At 41.2% G+C, this 20,441-nt stretch overlaps 1 protein-coding gene and 1 long non-coding RNA gene across 5 annotated transcripts in view; one reads left to right on the forward strand and one right to left on the reverse strand.

The window, feature by feature from the left end:
• The window catches only part of BCL2 (BCL2 apoptosis regulator), a 141,334-nt gene that overhangs the window by 94,412 nt on the left and 26,481 nt on the right, over nucleotides 1-20,441 (reverse strand). The gene's annotated exons all lie outside the window — the stretch shown is intronic.
• On the forward strand, nucleotides 220-11,569 carry LOC117674760 (uncharacterized). Of its 2 annotated transcripts, none has more exons than XR_004593977.3 (4): nucleotides 220-309; nucleotides 825-1,032; nucleotides 10,072-10,194; nucleotides 11,386-11,569. It is a non-coding gene; the product is annotated as an uncharacterized LOC117674760 (long non-coding RNA). The 2 variants fall into 2 exon arrangements; XR_009622490.2 differs by having other exon boundaries at nucleotides 10,075-10,194.

The raw sequence follows: 20,441 nt of genomic DNA on the forward strand, positions 1-20,441 counted from the left end.
TATTTGTGTAAATAGACAAAATTCTGATCATGTAGCACAAATAACTTTTTTTTTGTGGTCTGGCCAGCAATGAAGTGTAAAAGCCTGTTAGCTAGCTAACACAAAGCTAGCACAAAGAGCAGGAGTCAGGCGAGTGTGCGCTTGCATACAAAATTGCCGGAACAGAAGGGGAAGGCCAGGAAAGTGGGGTGTGGTACACTTGTATATGCAGTTGGCGACAGAGGAAGTTGTGCGGATTTTTGAAGTTGAAGAGGAAAATGGAGTTGAAGCATGATCAGATAGCCTGAGAATAGGGGAACGTGAAAAAAGGTACTCCCTATAATACGAATATTATTATTGCTTATATTATTATTAACTTCTGATATTATAGTTATTTATGTTATTCTGTGGTTTTTATGTACCGAAGGTTATTATTTTATTTTATATTGTTTTTATTTTTCATTCCTTGCTTTTATGTTTCTTCAAACTATAAATCACTCAGAATAGCTCTTGAGAATTGTGTAGTCATATAAACATAATGCAGTAGGTTGAATCTGGTTGCTGTCAAGAGACAACCTAGATTGGGAGCACTGAGTGGGAAGCAGATGCTGAAGTTACTTGCAGTAACTAGGGAACTAGGACAGGCTGGTTTATGCATCTTTCTGGTTAGACTCATGTACCTATACAGCCTTCCACTTAGCTATTAGTAATGAGGTGTTCATTGTGTCAGATCTTGTAAGTAATTGTAGTCTCTTTTTGAGTAACTTGTTTCTGCATAGTGTGGTATTTTTCCACTGAGGTTGGGATAGTCCATCACATGGCCTGGTATCATGTCTCCTTTGCAGAAGATGGTCTTCAGATCAGGGGTGGGTTCTACTTACCTTTACTACCAGTTCGCAATGGGGCCGTGCATGCTCGCTTCTGCGCAGCAGAAGCTTCCTGATGACATCAGGGTCGGTGGACGGAGCCTCCTGCTGGTTTTACTACTGGTTCTATAGAACTGGTCCGAACCTGGGACAACCCACCACTGCTTCAGATGCACCCTAATCAGTGGTGAGTTTCAATTTTTTTGCTACCAGTTCTGTGGGTGTGGCTTGGTGGGCGTGGCATGGCTTGGTGGGCGTGGCTTGGTGGGCATGACAGGGGAAGGATACTGTAAAATCTCCATTCCCTCCCCAATCCAGGGGAAGGTTACTGCAAAATCCCCATTTCCTCCCAATCAGCTGGGACTTGGGAGGCAGAAAATAGATGGGGGCGGGGCCAGTCAGAATTTTTACTGCCAGTTCTCCGAACTACTCAAAATTTCCGCTACTGGTTCTCCAGAACTGGTCAGAACCTGCTGAAACCCACCTCTGACCCTAATCTGTTAGTATCCAGAGGCTGGTTCTGCCATTTTGGGCATTATAGATTCAGTGTGAGTAAAGGAATAGCCATCTGCCTTAAGTGACAAATTCCTTCATCCTCACTCCTGGAAATGGCTTTATTTTTTCAATACTCTTTACTGAAAGGCCTTAAGGTAGAAGAAGATGTATTTAGGTTCTACTCAAAACTTCCCATAAAGATTTTGGTTTGTGCAAACCAAACAGAAGCAACATGGGGTTTTGGTTTGGCCCTATCAGTGCTTCAAGGTTGGTAGGTTCAAGAAGCAGAAGCAACATGAATCCCAGAAATGTTCTTTACTGTTATAAGTTGGGATATAATAATCCTTGAAAGCCTGTCAGAACTTCTTTCTGCCCATCTTATATTAAATTTTCTCATACTTTCCACTTTCTCAGTATTGAATGGTCTCCTTTACTGGTTCACTGCTCCTTTCCCATTCCCACTTCCCAAAAGCAGATACCCATTCTTTCACCATTCCAGAATTGCTCTTTGAACACTCTTACTTAAAGAGTTGCTAAAGCCTATCCTTCATCTGTGCTGTTTAATCTGCCTATTGATACCTGCAAGTTCAAAATGGGTTCAGCATTGAATCATTTTTCCTTATATTCCAGCTAGAAAACCTATTACTGGAGGCCTTTTTTATTTGTACCCTAAGGCCTTTTCAGAGACAGCACCTATTTATAAAGTGTCTTCCCCAAGAAAGCTTACCGGGTTTTACCCTGTTTCTTAAGTGTCAGGTGAAAATGTCTTTCTACTCAATATAATTTCTAATTATCACAAACATAGCTCATTCTTTATAGAAATGAATATCAGCATTTCATAACTTCCCTTATATTGTATCATTCAAATTTTGTGGATAAGATTCAAGTATCATTTTATTACAAGCTTGCTCCAGAAATCTACTTATAGATAACAAAACAAACATATGTTTTTGTTACTTCAGGTCCTCTAGTGACATATATTTATAGTTAAATGAAACAAGCCAGGATCTTATGTTCTGGGGAAAGGAAGAAAATTGCTATTGATCTTAATTATTAAATTGGATTATTTTTTATGTTATGCAAGAAAAATATACTTAAGTAGTTTCATGTGCAAATAACAAAAGGCCATTCAACTGAGAGAGATCCATGCACTTTGTACAGAACAATATATAGTTTTCCTTGTTGTTTTGAAGTTCCCAGCTTAGAATTTATCCAATTATATATCTATTGTGTGACATGCCAGGCATGAGAGATTCCATTTACAGGAAATATTTCTGAGATCACAAACACTCTAGGCTAAATGCAAACATTGGAGCAGACAGTAACTGATGCCTTGGGGTGCTAGAAGGGGAAAAGTCTTGGAGAGTAAACTCTGCTGAAAAAAATAATCTTATTATTATATAACAGAACAAACACAACTTCATCAGTCCAATGAGTGGGTAGGAATTCAGTTATATAACAGCATATCACATGGTTCTATTAGTCCATTTTTAGAAGAGAGAAGAAGAACAGAGGAAGTAAATGAAAGCAACTATCTAAATATATGGTTAATACAGTACTTCACTCTTTTAAGGTATTACTGCAGAATTAAATCCCATCAGTTTTCTATAATTTAAATTATTATGAAACTAATCCATGCAGTATGGTTTTTATGCAGGAAGTTGAAATGAAAGCACAAGCAAACTATGTGTTTTATTTTTATAGACTGTATAAATATTCCAAGACAGAATTATTAAATTAAGAAAGTACAAGATGTGGGTATAAAATCAGCTTGTGTATCTCCCAAACTTAACTTATTTTTTGGTTTATTTAAAAAATTATTTAATTCTTGATGAATATTATACCAGCTGCCATATGAGAAACTAAGATAATTAATATACCATATATTTAACTGGAACTAAAATGGAATGATTTTCATCCAGGTAAAACTGTGCAATAGTACATTCATTTGCACATGTTCCCTTTCCATCTCCCAAGCAAGAATATTCAAAGCATTTTCAGAATAATCCAGTTTAATTAACTAATGCAACTACCATGAAATAACAGTAGTGAAATAACAAGGAAAGAAGGAAAGAAGAAGGAAAAGAAGAAAAGAAGGAAGGGAGGGAGGAAGGAAGGTTGGTTTAATGGTGCCAGGAAAGGTGAGCAACATATAGTAATCATAACTCATTCCTCAAAATGAATATTTATAAACTTTTTAAAATAGTTCTCACAGATCTCAGCTGGCACTTTATCTTAGCACTGAACTGAACTCCAATTTTGACTCAGGCATACATAAGGCTCTGTTCAGAAATATATATCAGTTTTAATGAATTCTATAGAAACCAAGAGTATAATTTAAAACTGTAAAAATGAGTGAACTCAATTGGTTTTAGTTCAACATGTATTTAAGAAACTGACAAAATCCATTTTTCTACAAACAGCTCAACAGAAAGAACATGTCTCCTTTTAGCGACTTAAGGATAGTTTTCTATAGAACAAATGCTGTTCAGGAAAATCAAAGCTTCAATTAGCATTGAAGCATTAATTTTCTGCAAGAGGTATTTTCAGATAAGCAGTTCCTAAATGCATCCTATCCTTTTCTCCTTAATAGATTTTTTTGGGTAATAAGGAAATAAAGAGGAACATACAAAAGTACATAAATAAAAGATGGACCTACCCCCCCAATTTCTATAAATAAGGCAGGTTTTATATAATTGTATTGCAAGTGCAAGGGACACAATGGCTCAGTGGCTAAGACGCTGAGCTTGTTGATCAAAAGGTCAGCAGTTCAGTGGTTCGAATCCCTAGTGCCACATAACGGGGTGAGCTTGTTACTTGTCCCAGCTCCTGCCAACCTAGCAGTTCGAAAGCATGTAAAAATGCAAGTAGAAAAATAGGGACCACCTTTGGTGAGAAGGTAACAGCGTTCTGTGCATCTTTGACGTTTAGTCATGCCGGCCACATGACCATGGAGATGTCTTTGGACAGTGCTGGCTCTTCGGCTTTGAAACGGAGATGAGCACCACCTGCTAGAGTTGGGAACGACTAGCACATATGTGTGAGGGGAACCTTTACCTTTATTGCAAGTGCCTCACCTGGAAGCATGGTTATGAGACCAGTTAATATTACATGATTTATCATAGATAGGTTTCAAGCTTTTGGAAAAGGAAAATAAAATGTAGCAAAAACTGGGTTGCAAAACAGAAATATCTATGAATCCATCTCTACAAGTGCCTTCATACTATTTAAATACATCATCATGTTTAATCATGTCATCCTTTGAATATTTAATCACAAGAAGGACCTGTTGGATAGGTATTTCTGTATATGACCACAGTCTAGATAGATATTTCTGTAATTTTATCTGAAGCATAAAATCATTGAACCTCTACATGTCAAAGTGATCATCAGTCCAGTCCACGCTGCCAATAGCTAAGGTCAATAGGGTTTCGAAATGAGCAACTGCAATCTAATGTAATTTTTTTTTTCTAAATTCGAGCTTTGAATTCTCGATATATTTGTAAATTATTTTAAGATTTCCTGCTCAAAATTCCACACAGATACAATTGCATACAGGTAGTCCTCCACTTATGACCACAACTGAGCCCAAAATTGTTGCCAAGTGAGAAATTTGTTAAGTGAGTTTTACCCCATTTTACAACTTTTCTTGCCACATTTGTTAAGTGAATCACTGCAGTTATTAAATTAGTAACACAGTTGTTAAGTGAATCTGGTTTCCCCATTGACTTTGCCTGTCAGAAGGTTGCAGAAGGTGATCACATGTCCCTGAGATGCTGAAATTGTCATAAATGTGGTAAATACAGGTAGTCCACGACATGCAACAGTTCATTTAGTGATAAAAAAAATGACTTGTAAGTTTTTCACACTTATGAGTGTTGCAGCATCCCTGTGCTCACATGACCAAAATTCAAAAACCTGGCAACAGACTTGTTTTTATGAGGGTTACAGTGTCCCAGGGTCATGTGATCACCTTTTGCGAACTTCTGACAAGCAAAGTCAATGGGGAAGCCAGATTCCTTTAACAATCGTGTCATTAATGTAACAACTGCAGTGATTCACTTAACAACTGTGGCAAGAAAGGTCGTAAAATGGGGCAAAATTCACTTAACAAATGTCTCACTTAGCAACAAATTTGGGGCTCAGTTGTGGTCGTAAATTGAGGACTACCTTTATTTAGAAGTCATTGGAAACTGTGAGCCGTGTTGACACTGTAGTTAGAATGCAGTATTGCAGGCTAACTCTGCTGACTGCCAGCAGTCCATTTTTCAATGGCTCAAGGCTGATTCAGCCTTCCATTCTTCCAAGGTTAGTAAAATGAGGACTCAGCTTATTGGGAGCAATAGGCTGACTCTGTAAAAGGCTTAGAGAGGGCTGTAAAGCACTATGAAATGGCATATAAATCTAAGTGCTATTGCTATTGCTATTCACGCATGAACATGCATCATTGTAGCTATTTTTTTTAATTACTTGGGTAGGAAAAGTAAATTGAAAATTCATCAATTTATAAAAGTAATGACTATGTGCTCATGAATAGGAGCAATTAACTTTTTATTTTTATTTAATCGTTAATCAGCCTTTTATGTCATTTCAACCAAATCTACATCTTATTGTAATTGATATCCTTGAAATAGTTTGGCGATGTCTAAATAAATAAAATCCAAAACTGGAAAGCAACAGGTTGGAAAATGTTCTTCTTTGCTTGTTTTTCTACAAAACAAACTTTCAAAAATACTCCAGATCTCTAGCAGCTTCTCTACCTCCACTTTCACCTCTTATAAAATTAGAATAGCAGAACCAGATCAGTTGGTTCCCCCCCCCCCCGAGAATAAGGGAACTGTCCAATGAGAAGCAAACTGTATGAAACTTCCATCTTATGCTCTACCAGAGTCTTGAATATGCAATGCAGGAAAGCTAATATAGAGATATAATCTCATAAATTACTTATCCATTCCCCCCTCCCCCAGCTAATCTGATGTGGTTATGAGCAAATCTGTCATTTCTGTCATTTATGATTCATTATCAAAGCTGGTAGTTTTTCTATGGAGTATTTTTTTCATGATTCACTCTTTCCATGATCTCTAACTGTACCCAAAAAAGGATAGAAAACATTTAAACTATCTTGATAATTTATCACTATAATAACAGTTGCAATTTAGACGGTGATATATAAATTGGAGCTTTGATACACTGACAGTTTTCATGTTTTGTGTTCTAATTGCCATATACACCAGTTACAAATAAAAAAGGTTAAAAAACAGCCAGCTGTAAATTCAACAAGGGCTTTTCCCACTGCATATATCTCAGAGTTTTGATCGGGTAAAATATTTATCATCATACACTAGGAGGGAAAGTTCCAGGTGCTAAAATAAATTATGATGATCAATACATTTAAATGATACCTCACATCTACTTAAAAAACAAGGACAAAAAGTCCCTGTTTTGTTAAGCTACTAGGATTATGCGTTTGCGATACATCGTGTTGATCTCAGCTGAATTTCCAGCACATTTGCTTCTGGTAAATGTGTATTTTCATTTATTACCACCTGCCTATATTTGTAATGGTGCCAATGATCAAAACATTTTGGTTCACGTGTGATAGAACTTAGGTAAGCAGAAATATTTCAGTCAGTCATTAGCTAGCCGGCTCAGAGGAAGGAGACAATAGCTATAAAAGCACTTGCAGTTACATCATATACCTTCAAGACAAAGATTGGGAGCACAAAATATTTTTTTTGCACAGCTGATATACTAGTCAGAGAATGCCTAAAAAAAAGCAAAATATCTTGGACAAGGATAGAAAACTTGATATCCCTCAAATGATGTGGAATGTGGCGACAAGATGGGCAGCTAAACAAACAAACAAATATTTTCCATTATCCATTTCTGGCAGTTTTCTTGCTGAAAATTTTGGAAATAGTATTGAGAACATATTTAAAAGGCACCACATTGGGAAAATATACAGTAAACTATAGCATGGTCAGGTCAGGATTAAATACAATTCGTCAGCCTAAGTCAAGACAATTAACTGTATTTCAATATGACTTGTTAAATGAACCACAAGCTGAGGGTAGACAACTAGTGTGAATTACATAGCCTATCAAGAAAAGCCAATTATCTATGGGGGATACCGGAAGAAGTAGTTCAACAGTATCTGAGTGCCATAATTTGTCTATGCCTGTACTTAGTCATAACCTGTGGTTAACAAACCACAATGGCTGGATTCACACAGCAAGCTAAGCTCAAATAGAGCACATTATAGTTTAGCAAAATTTGTCAATCCAGTCTAAAACAGATCCAATTGCTCCTATTCACAACTGCAAGAAAAATAGGGAAAGTAGAGTGTGAGGCTGAGATTTGTCAAAGGTTGTTCTTGAATGATAAACTAGATACTGTAAATGTTCAACTAGCTGATCAGCCAAATACATATATTTGGATGGTCAGCTAGTTGATCACCCAGATATATTATAGTGACCACCAGTGTCTCTATGATATATCTATATCTATCAACATCCATATCTATCTATCTATCTATCTATCTATCTATCTATCTATCTATCTATCTATCTATCTATCTATCTATCTATCTATCTATCTATCTACCTACCTACCTACCTACCTACCTACCTACCTACCTACCTACCTACTTACCTACCTATCCACCCACCCACCCATCTCTGTATCACAATATCCATATCTATATATCAACTTTTATCTAGAACCTCAGGTGCCTATGGATCTCCCTTTATTTTATCCCCAAACCACATCCTATGGGGTGTTGGGCCAAGAGTGATTAGCTCAAAGTCACATACTGAGTTTCTGTGACTGAGGATATGTTAACCGCCTTGAGTTATTTATAAAAATAGTAAAGGTGAGATAAAAACAACAAACAAATAAATACCAATCTAACTGCTTCTTTGAAGATCAGACATTCTTTATCCTGAAGCAAATAAATTACACTCAGGTGTTAGCCACACAAAGTATTTGACAAAACTAAAGCTGCATTACTAGTTAACTGTTTTTGAGGTAATGGTTTTAATTTCCCTTGGTGTTTTACACATATACATTTTTTTGTTTTTCTGATAGAAAAGGTTGTAATATCAGACTTGACAGATTTTATAATTTTATAAGACTGTTGAAAAGCGTATATAACTGAGTCTGACAAGTTATGAACTGCAGATTTTAGCAAAAGTGCATTCAAGGCCAAAGGCACTTTTATGACAGCCATCAAAGTACAGCTTTTGGTTACCTTCTCGAACACTAAGTCTAATAAACTATTTACAGTTGGCCAGGATTTCACAATATAATATAATAACCCAAGACCATGATTTCCGAATAAAATGTTATTTTGTTCCCAATAAAAACCAAATGTATCAAATGCTTGAAAAAAAATCACATATTATTTTTACTATAATTAGAATTCCATGCATGGTTCATAACTCTCAAGTTGGCCCCCATATTCAGCGTCATCTTCATTCCAATACTTTATTGAAATTAATAAATCTGCCCAATAGCATACTTTAAAATCAAGAACGTTAAAACCATCAAATTGATGATCCTCAAAATTATGGCAAGAAAATTACTGATAAATCTGTATTTGGATTACCTACTCCTGGACTATAATTTTCATCAAATATGATTCTCCAAATTAGAAATTGATTTGTTCAAATGAATCTGTCTATTATTTAGAACAAAAACAAGGATAGAAAGTGGCAGTTCTTAATCTGAAGCTCACCTAGCTTCGATAGAAAATGGAGATAGGCCATTTTTAAAACAGCTCTATTTTGGGAGGAAAAAAACCCTTTTCCTATTCCATATATCAAAACAATGACATTTTAGAGTTTTTGAAAATGCTCTGTCATATAGAGGATTATCCCTAAGGTGATGAAGATCATCTACGAAAGACTATTCAAGTGAACCACCTTCAGTTTATCTATAAAAGGTGAACCTCATATCTTATATCTCTCAACATGACATTGCTACAAGGCACCACATAAAAGTAGAGTGGTAGGTTTTCTCACTTGCCTGAAATACAGGAGGCATCTGGGATGGGTTTTGCTATAGTTCTGAGCTTGGGAAGTGGCTGAAAAATGTCAAATAATTTGGTTGGCAAGCAGTTAAGTTTAGCTCAGGAAAAATGTAGTATTGAGGGATCCTTGGTGTTCTCTAACCTTGGTTTTCTTGCAGATGTTTCATGTTTCAAACTAAGTAACACTGATGATATTACCTAGTTTGGCCAATGAAATGTCTGTAAGAAAACAACCAAAGAGCAACAAGACTCATTTCAACCCTGAATTACAAAAAGTAGTACATTTGTATAAATTATTGATGTGCTTTGGACAAGACATTCATTCGTTTTTTTAAACTTGATTCTCACATAATCTTTTTAAATGTAGAATGAGATGCTCTTCCCAAATAAATAAAAAGCATGGGCACAATCCATAAATGTAACTTTTATAGTTTTACATGTTTTTATGCAATGCAGCCCAGCACATGTTTAAAAATGGAATTGTAAAGATGTCTTCCGAAATCTACTTCTTGATAGTACTTAATATTATCTGGCAGTGTTGCATTAATTATAGAATTGACAACTTATCCCTTAAAGTCAATGAAACTAATGTTATCAAATGTATCAACATTTTCAAAACATGATAAATCCTTCTGTCATATAACTATAATGTTATAAACACCTTCCTAATTCTCAATAAATGGTCTTTTTCATCTGTATCAGTAGTGGGTTGCTCCCGGTTGTGTCTGGTTCTATAGAACCGGTAGTAAAACCGGCGGGAGGCTCCGCCCACCTGCCACGACGTTATCATGGGTCATCTGCGCATGGTGCGAACCGTTAGTAAAGGTAAGTAGAACCCACCCCTGATCTGTATAATAAGTGGTATAACGTCTTTAGAAAAAAGAAGAGTTGAAGAATCTCTACAAAACTAGAACTAGGATAGAGTATCAAATGGCTTACCTATCTTATTCATATCTCACTCTTTCTCTAAGGACTTTGCCAAATAGGGGTTGGGGAGGTGTTGAACCCATTTTCAAGTTGACTTTGTTCTGCTCCAAGTAAAAAGCCACATGTTAGCTAACTTTTTAGCTGAACTTTAAATGAGAATTTTGCAAATGATAATTATCTTCAAGTGCACATCTGACCTGCAAAAACAATCTAGGGATAGGGAAACAATTCTGCAGTCAAAATTACTCATCTACAGCAAATCGTCAAAAAAGAAAAGCTTTCTTTCTGAGTAGGCATGTATATGCTTGCACCATGGAAGGCATTTCTCGATATATGGGATGATCATAAATCTAGATACATTTATAAAATCCTAGCTGTTTAAAAATAGATTTGATTATTTTTTGGAGACATACCAGACAACTTCAGTTGCACATGGAAAACAGATCAGAATCAAGCTCACCTAGCTTCTAAAAGCTAAACAGACTAGGAATGGTAAATACTTGGATGGGAGACCATTATGAAATTATAATGCAGTGTTTCTCAACCGAGCCGACTTTAAGATGTGTGGGCTTCATCTTCCATATTCTCCAGATGACATCTTAAAGTCAGCAAGTTTGAGGAACTCTAATGTAGGGTAAGCTTGTTGCAAAAATATCCTGGAAAAAAGCAATGACAAATCAGTTCTGTACTGTCCGTTCTTTCACTTTTTCCAAGGCGACCATAACTTTGAACCATTGTTAAATGAACAGTTGTAAGTTGAAAACTACCTGTATATCCTTTATTTAAACATATTTTTCTATATCCTCTGACTCCAAAAGAAAAAGTCAAGATAAAATTGTAAAAAAAAAACACTGGCCACTTTGCAAAAAAAATAAATAAATCTCATCTATGAAATATCCCTTATGTCATGACATTACTTTTCTGGAAATGCCATTCTATTTGTCCAGAATAAATAAATGATATTCTTTTACCATTACAAAAATGTCATGTGAAGGGATAACAGTGTTCCTTTCTTATTATTACTCAGATTAATTATATGTGGAATCTAATATCTTATGACATCAACACTGATCAAATTTCCTCCTTCAGATGGTGCCATCTCCTTCGCGTATCCTGATATCCAGTGCAGCACAATGAAGTTATTTCAGAAAAGATCCCAGGAGAACTAACCGAAACATGGCATGGAAAGAAAAAAGAATTTTCAATTTCTGTAAACACTGGCAAGAACATTCTCTGTCAAATGTGGAATAAAAAAAATCCGGAGACACAAGAATTTTTTCCCTCCTCTTATTCCTCCTTTGGGACATAAAACATGCCAGTTGAAAAGAAAAAGCATATCTCTTGTTTTTCTAGGTTTTTTCCCCCTCAAATCATCTATTAACAATAATATTCAAAAGGAAATTTAAAAAAGGTGGGAAGAGAATAAAAATTGTTTTTAGTCAATGTCTCAGGGTGGAAAATAGCGGTCTTCATTGGCACAAATATCAACTTTTAAACTCCATGTTAAAAGCTCCATTAGCAGGAGTCATTCCTACATTGTTGTAAAATGAAGTTCTTATAATGTTTAAAGTTACATTTCAACAACCCCACAGAACTGCATTCATATTTTGTACTTTCCACAGAAAAAGGAGTGATCTTATTCTGCTACAGTATTATTATATTTTATAGATTCAAAATATTCTGTCCAATGTTCTTCTAAAAGATCTGTTCAAGCATGTTTTTCAATAACTAAAAGCATGGCATAGATCTACCTAGACATACCTAACCATTTCTAGCTCTCTATTTGTCAAATAAAACATGAAATTATATCTAATTTGGGACTAAATGAGCACGTCAAAGAAACCAAATCTGCCAAAGATCTTAAGCAACATTCTGAGATACCATTTATGACTTCAGAGCAGGGGTGAAATCCAGCAGGTTCTGACAGGTTCTGGAGAACCAATAGTGGAAATTTTGAGCAGTTTGGAGAACCGGTAGCGGAAATTTTGAGTAGTTCGGAGAACCGGCAAATACTACTTCTGGCTGGCCCCAGAGTGGGGTGGGAATGGAGATTTTGCAATATCCTCCTCCCGGAGTGGGGTGGGAATGGAGATTTTGCAGTATCATTCCCCTGCCACCCCCACCAAGCCACCCCCACCAAGCCACACCCACAGAACCGGTAGTAAAAAAATTTGGATTTCACCACTGCTTCAAAGCTCTGGTAAATAGGCTCTTCCTTACAAATAAGCAGTAATGAAAATTAAACAAAAAAGTAACAAAATATAATATATGGAGTATTTGCTGCTCTCTGAGTTCGATTGTTTGCTAACATACATTAATTAACATACATAATATCATCAATGTTAGCAACTGTGGGATTTATTCTGTTTATATACAATAACTTACTTTATCAATATTGGTGGGATGTGGTTTTGTCCTCGATAGTTCCTTGATTAGGGTGTGGTTTTTTTTCTGATTGAATGTTTGCTTGGTATTAGTTCTTGTTTATATGGGTGTTGGTTGCAGGAGAGGAACTGTTTTAGTCTTTTTATTTCTTTCTTAGATTGAACGTTGTCTCACCTGAACGTTCCTTTTCGGGGCGATGCTAAGCAATTCCTCATTGGGATCTCCCTCACATCTTGCTAGGGACTGAGAGTGTGCTGTGCCTTTAAATCTTCTGCTGGCCACTCCTCCCTGGCTCCTCAGCACGGCAGTTTATTTCTCGAAGGTACCCCATAGTAGTCGTGATCTGAGGAGGAAAAACAGGAAAGAGCCCGCTCCCGTCCCAGACAGCCTGAGAGGAGGGATGAATTGCTTAGCATCGCCCCGAAAAGGAACGTTCAGGTGAGACAACGTTCATTTTCCATGGTGATGCTGCGCAATTCCTCATTGGGATATGCCCAAGCACCTGTCTATTGGGAGGGAGGCTGGCTGGGTCCCAGGATCCCAGGGGAGTGGACAGATTGCAATACCCTCCGGCCAAATGAAGCGTCTGCAGAGGCGAAGGTATCGATCTTATAATGGCGAACAAAAGGTGAGAGCGATGTCCACATGGCAGCTCGGCAAATGTCCAGGATAGACGCTTGAGTTGACCACGCCGCCGACGTGGCTGCACTGCGTGTTGAATGTGCCCAAATTCGCCCTGGCACTTGCTTGCCCCTAGCGCCATAGGCTGCGGAGATACAGGCCCTGATCCATCTGGCTATGGTTTGAGATGACACCCATTGGCCCATGGTTGCCGGGTGGAAGGACACGAAGAGTGATTCTGACTTACGAAAAGTGGCAGTCCTGGCAATATAACGGCGTAGTGCCCGGGGTATGTCGAGGGTATGCCATTGGGTCTCTAAGGGGTGTCGGGGTTCAGGACAAAAGTCAGGGAGGATAACCTCCTGTTGTCTATGGAAAACCGAATTGATTTTGGGAACAAACGAGGGGTCTAGTCTAAGGACAACCAAATTGGGTTTAAAAATACAAAGGTCACTGCGAATTGACAGGGCGGCAAGTTCAGAGACCCTCCGAGCTGACATGATGGCCAGTAAAAAGGCCAGCTTCAGAGACAAAAACTTAAGGCTAACAGAGGCTAACGGCTCGAAAGGAGCAATCGTAAGAGAATTCAAAACAAGAGGTAAGTCCCAGGTAGGGTATCTACGAATGGGAGGAGGTCGGAGATTCGTAGCACCCCTTAAAAAACTACGAATACGGGGATCCAGAGTCAGCGAGCCGGAATCCCCTAGCACAAGAACAGTTGCTAAAGCAGCCACCTGTCTTTTGAGGGTAGAGGGGGCAAAACCTTTGGCGAGGCCCGCTTGGAGGAAGTTGATAACGTCAGGTACAGTTGCGGACGTAGGGTCCGTATGCTGGGAGGCACACCAAAGGCAAAAGGCCCTCCAGGAGGCGTCATAAATTTGGACAGTGGACGGGCGTCTGGCCGCTTGGATGGTAAGGATGGCGTCATTTGAGATGTTATCTTTCCTCAGGCGGACCCGCTCAAGCGCCATACGGCTAACTGCAGCCACTGGGGGCTTGGATGTAGAACAGCCCCCTGACTGAGCGAGACCTGGTCCTGGGGAATGCGCCACGGTCGATCTACGGAGAGGCTCACCAAGTCGGCGAACCAGGGACGCCGAGGCCAGTGGGGAGCGACCAGCAACAGATCCGCTTTCTCTAACAACAGTTTTCGGGTCACCCTTGGAATCAGTGGGATGGGGGGAAAGGCATAAAGGAGGCCCTGAGGCCAGGGACTCCTCAGGGCGTCGCAGGCTTCGGCCCCCCGGCAAGGGAATCGTGTGACAAACCTCGGTAGCTGTGTGTTGTCCGGACTGGCGAAGAGGTCCACCAGGGGAAGGCCGAATCGACATGTCAGCTGCCGAAACAGGTCGGGATGCAACCTCCACTCCGACTGGTCCTGATGTTGTCTGCTCAGCCAGTCCGCAGTGATGTTCGCCGTCCCGGAAATATGCTCCGCCCTCAGAGACAACACATGAATCTTCGCCCAGTCCAACAATGCTTCGGCCTCCCTCATGAGAGCAGGGGATTGGGTACCCCCCTCCCGATTGATGTGGGCTTTTGCTGACATATTGTCCGTGAGGACAAGGACATGCCGGTGGAGGAGGGACTGTTGAAAATGTAGCAGTGTCAGACGCACGGCTCTCAATTCCAGAACGTTGATATTGTCCTGAGAGTCTGCCATCGACCAGAGTCCCTGGACCACCAGAGAGCCCAGATGACCGCCCCAACCGGACAGACTGGCGTCCGTGGTAATCACTAACCTGGAGACCACATGGAAGTGGCAACCTCTGGAGAGAGCTTCCGACATCCACCACTGGAGAGACCCCCGTACTGGGCTCGGAAGCAACACCGCGATCTTGGAAGAACCCAGGCCCCGGCACTGGAAGGGCAGGAGGAACCACTGGAGCGGCCTCGAGTGACGGTGTGCCCACGGAACTATATCTAAACAGGAAATAAACTTGCCGAGCAACCGAGATAAAGTTATCAGAGACACTCGCCTCAAGGACAGGGTATGCTGGACCAAGTCTGTGATGTTCCTCCGTCGCTCTTCCGTGAGGAACACCTGAAGCGCCTCTGAGTCGATGCGGGTTCCCAGATGAACGATGGACCTGGTCGGGGAGAGGTGGCTCTTTTTGTGGTTTATAGAGAAGCCATGGAGTTCCAGGGCCCGACAGACCCGCTGCATGTCCTGCTGAGCTTGAAGGGGGGAATTGGACAAAATTAAAATATCGTCGAGATAGCACAATATGCGGATTGGAATTAACCGAATGGTGGCAGCAACTGCTGCTAACAGTTTGGTGAACACCCTCGGAGCAGACGAAAGCCCAAAGGGCATCGCCCAGTACTGATAATGTTGGCTGTTGTACACAAAGCGGAGGTACTTGCGATGGTGAGGGTGGATTGGTACATGCAAGTAAGCTTCCTGCAAATCGATGGAAGTCATAACATCCCCCTTCCGAATGCAACCCAGAATGGTTCGGAGGGACTGCATCTTGAATCTCTTGTACCTGATGAACTTGTTGAGGTACTTGAGATTCAAGATGGCCCTCCACCCCTCCGAGGCCTTTGGAACCAAAACCAGGAGAGAATAAACTCCCTTCCTCCGTTGCGATAGAGGAACTTCCTCTATTGCTCCAATCCGAAGAAGGTGCTAGATTTCTGAGTTGAGATTGTTCAGTTTGTCTCGACGTCGGGGCACTGGGGAGCGAACAAAAACACATTTGGGAAGGGTCCAAAATTCCAGAGTCAATCCTACCCCCACAGTACGATGAACCCAAGGATCGGACGTGGAGGTCTCCCATTGGGGAAGAAAGTGAAGAAGCCGCCCCCCAATTGGGAAAGGTTCGAGGGAGTCATTTTCCCCTTCTGGAAGAACGGGGTCTGGCTCCGGCTCCCTTAAAGGGTCGTCTGGAAGAGGATTGGAACCTCTCTCTGTCACTATTGCCCTGCCTTCCTGCAAAGCGGTCGGATCCTTGTGAATACTGTCGACCATAATAGGACCCCCTGGGCCCAGATTCTGGCCGAAAGGGCTGCCGCTGACCATAAGGCGTGAACCTACGGTCCTGTCTACTGTAAGAAACAGGCAAGACTTTACGTTTATCTTTCCCTTCTATTAAAATTGGATCCAATGCTGCCCCAAATAAAGAGGACCCGTGGTAAGGGGCAGATGCTAATCTCCACTTTGATTTGGAGTCAGCCTTCCAGGGTTTAAGCCACAGAAGTCTACGTGAGGAGATGGAAGAAGCCATGCCCTGGCTGCAAACCGGGCCGCATCCAAGGATGCGTCCGCCGAGTATTCCGTAGCAGCCACCAATTTGTTGAAATCCTGGGCAATTCTGGTGTCCCCCGGTGGCAACCTCTCCTGCAACTGCCGAAGCCATATTAAGGTGGCTCTGTTAAAGAAGGAGGCGGATGTTGCAGCTTTCACCGCCCAGGCCGCGGCCTGGTGCGTTTTATGGAAGGAAACCTCCATCTTACGTTCATCGGATTTCAACACCTCCACAGCGTCAGATGACAAGACAGCTGAAGAGGATAGACTCACAACAGGAGGATTTACTGATGGAAGGTTGAGAAGGGCCTCCAGAGCCGGGTCAGCACAATACAGCTTTTTATCGTGCCCGCTGGGAGCCGACAGAACCCCGGGCGATTCCCACTGTCTTTTAATGACCTCTTTAAATAAATCAGGACACGGGATATAGTCATGATCAGGAGCAGGAACAGCGAAAAGCTCGCCATGCGGTTGTGTATCAGAAGAACCCTGAAGGTTAGGATTGACGATGGTACCCATGTTTGTAGCTGCTTTAGCCTTTCTGAGTAAAGTCTTAAAGACAGCAGGCCTGAACAAGGTGGCAAAGGCCGGCCTCTCTGGGGTCACTTGTTCATCATCTGAGAACTCTGGCTCAACCTGTTCTCCCTCAGTTGAGTATGATACCTCACTTGGAGCCTCTAAGGAAGGTTGGATTGCCTGGGCCGGCAGGGGAGGGGGTGGAGGGGGGGAGGGGGAGGAGGAGGATGCGTAGTAGGATGATGCCCACAAGCTGGCCTGGAAGGAGCTGGCATCTGACAAGTATGATACCCAAACTGGGGCTGTCCCCCTTGTTGAAGGCCTGAGGTGATTGCCTTAGCCAGTGCATCTGTGAATAAGGCTTGAAAGTCTAAATGTGGTGGCCAGCCGAAAGCCTCCTGAGGCCTCAGACCAGCCGCCGTGGGTGTAAATGACGCTGAAGGTCCCGGCCTATCAGACAACATGGGTGCCTGAGGTAAATCAGAAGGCATATCTTGTGATGCCAGCTGGGTCGTCTCTGAGCCCAATGGATCCGGTTGAGGAGGGGAAGGCTCCAGAACCACCTCCCCTATGAGTTGGGCCTGTTTTTGGGCCCTGGAAAATTGTTTCTCTAGAGCGTTGTGTCTCCGCTGTTCCTCCCTGGCTGTAATAGATAAGGGCTGACTGGCTGAAGAGGCTGAAGCTTGGGCAGCAGGCCTCTTTTTTGAGAGGGAGCCTGTTCAGGGTCAGACGAAAATTCCTGGTCGGCCATGATGGTTAAAGACTACCAGGAGTCTCCAAGGACAATCCTGAGGAGAAAGGGTAAAATTATGGCCAAGAACAGGCACTAAAATTCTCCCTCAAAATGGCCGCCGCAACCGAAAAGGCGCCAAATTAATGGCAGAAAGCTCCCCTGACAGGACACATACTCACTCCAATGCAGACTTCAGTTTGAGGAAATTCAAGAAGCGCCAGGAAACAACGCCCCTGAAAGTGCAGCCTTGCCAATGAGTCACCGCAGAGCTTCACAGAAACGAAATTAGCTCTAAAATTCAGCAGTTGTAAAGGGATCCGATCACCTTCCAACAGCCAGCCAAATCTTCCAGATGTAAGGCGCGAGAGGCTTCCGCCCCCTGAGCGCCGCGAGGCAAATGATAAGGCAGAGTCTGTACTCGGGGGCCCCGAGCAGGAACTCTGCAACCGCCAACTAATTAGGGAACAAAATGGCGGCGACGGGACGACCAGCGGACCAGCGGCCCCAAACGCGCGCCAGCGGCAAGGAAAAAACAGCGCGAGGGCTGTCCAGAGCTCCAAACGAGGGAGGCTCAGATCGCTGCTGAAAGAAGCCGGGGCGTCCAAGTTAATTAGAAACGGCGCCCACGGCAGCAGCCAGGGGCTTGCTGCCACTGCAGCAGCCTCTCTGGAGGAAAAACGCTCCCACGCTAATAACTAAACAGTAAAATTATTAACTATATACACGATATACACTATTAGACTATACACTATTTACAGCAAGGAAAGGAAAAAACTAGTAAAAGGCAAAAAAAGTCTCACTGAGGTGAGAGAAACTATACTCACGTCCCTACACTAAGACTGAGAGAAATAAACTGCCGTGCTGAGGAGCCAGGGAGGAGTGGCCAGCAGAAGATTTAAAGGCACAGCACACTCTCAGTCCCTAGCAAGATGTGAGGGAGATCCCAGTGAGGAATTGCGCAGCATCGCCATGGAAAATTTTTTAGTCTCTCTTTTGAACATAAATGTGGTTTATCTCAATTTTTTGTTCAGATAAAAACTGATTTGCCTGAATGTCTAGCTTTCAGGAATTCCCTACTGTCTTTGGATTTAGCTTGGTCTATGATGTTCAGTTTCCCAGTTGAAACTATGGTTGAGTCTCTCTATTTTCATCATATATTCTGATTGTTTGTTGGTTGGGAGTACAGGTAGTCTCAACTTACAAATGTAATGGTGCCTGCCCATTCCATTCGTAACCTGAGGATTCGTGAGACTAAATCTTATACCTTAAATGGGAACATTCCCTCCTTTTGCCCACGCGTTCGCTAATCAAATGTGAGGCTCATTAAGTGCACATGAGGTATTTCATGAGCTCCATTTCGGCCTGCAACATGCTGGGTGAGGCCTCTAGAGGCCTGAACGGAGCGTTGGAGGGGCGGATCCGCCCCTCGGAAGCTCCATTTTGGCCAGCAATGTTCAGGACAAATGTTGAAGAGCCTCTGGGGTTGTTTGTAAGGGTGAACAACTGCCATGGTGCTGCAAGATTCGTACTTTCGGGACTTGTTCATAAATGCTAGGAGGCGCTTAGCGCATAACTTCAAACATTCACTAAGGGAACGCTCATAACCCGGGGATTACCTGTATTTGTAGTATTGCCACAGATTCTTTCATTAATTCTGGACCTATGGACATGCTATGGCATCGAATGAAACCATCGTTTCATCTTCTATTTTTAGGTCTTTGATTTTCTGGAGGAACTGTAGTAAGGAGTTGATAAAATATTCACTTCCCTTTGTGAGATGTCCAAACTTTTTTGCAAGTACAATATATATTTGAATGCATTTTTAAATTGAAGACAGTATATGCTGTGTCCTTATCTATGTCTATGTCTATCCCTACTCTATTTCTATAACTTCACAATCATGTCACCAAACTTCAGTAGCATAACTGTTCCCCACTCTCTCTCTTTTAATTAAAAAAGCAGAAAAGCAGATATCTTAATGCACTTATTCTGATGGATAATCCCTCAAAATCCTAGTAATAGATGCAAATTTATTAAAATAGTTATATACCTTACTTTGAATTATAAATCTGCACAGCAGCTAACTTTTTCATAATTCGCAATGCAAATTAAAGAAATTATAAATCAAGAAAATTCTCCTCACCCCTGTTAATTAAGCAGCTGGGACAGACAAAACTCTCAGGAGAAAAGTTTGCATCTCCTCCCTCTTCAAAACTTCATCTGAAAGAAACATTTACTGGTGCTTTAATGCTAAGAAAGATTGAACATTTTATTCAAGCCTTTCCTAGCACATGAGAAGCAGAAATACGTGTATACAAATGGTCTCCTTAACTGGGTTTGACTACATGATATGACCATTTAATTACTTGTCTGTCTATGTAAAGACTTTCAAGACTGCTTTCAAGGTGCCAAATTCAACTGTATACAAGTGGGAGCTTTGCCATAGCTTCCTTCTCATATTGAATGATGCCAGAAAGACTCTTAAGAAGTCCATGTATCCTAGCGAAGCAAAGACTATAGGATGGTTGGAGCCCTTTTCAGTCCTTTATTTTGAGGCTTTTCTGATGATATTCCCCTGAGGCGAGCTCAAGAGAACAACAGCTAAACATTTGATAGGAAATTAAAACCCAAACTGTGAAC

Source organism: Pantherophis guttatus, chromosome 3 (assembly GCF_059756535.1).
Source record: "Pantherophis guttatus breed Tessera chromosome 3, ASM5975653v1, whole genome shotgun sequence".
Lineage (NCBI taxonomy): Eukaryota > Metazoa > Chordata > Lepidosauria > Squamata > Colubridae > Pantherophis > Pantherophis guttatus.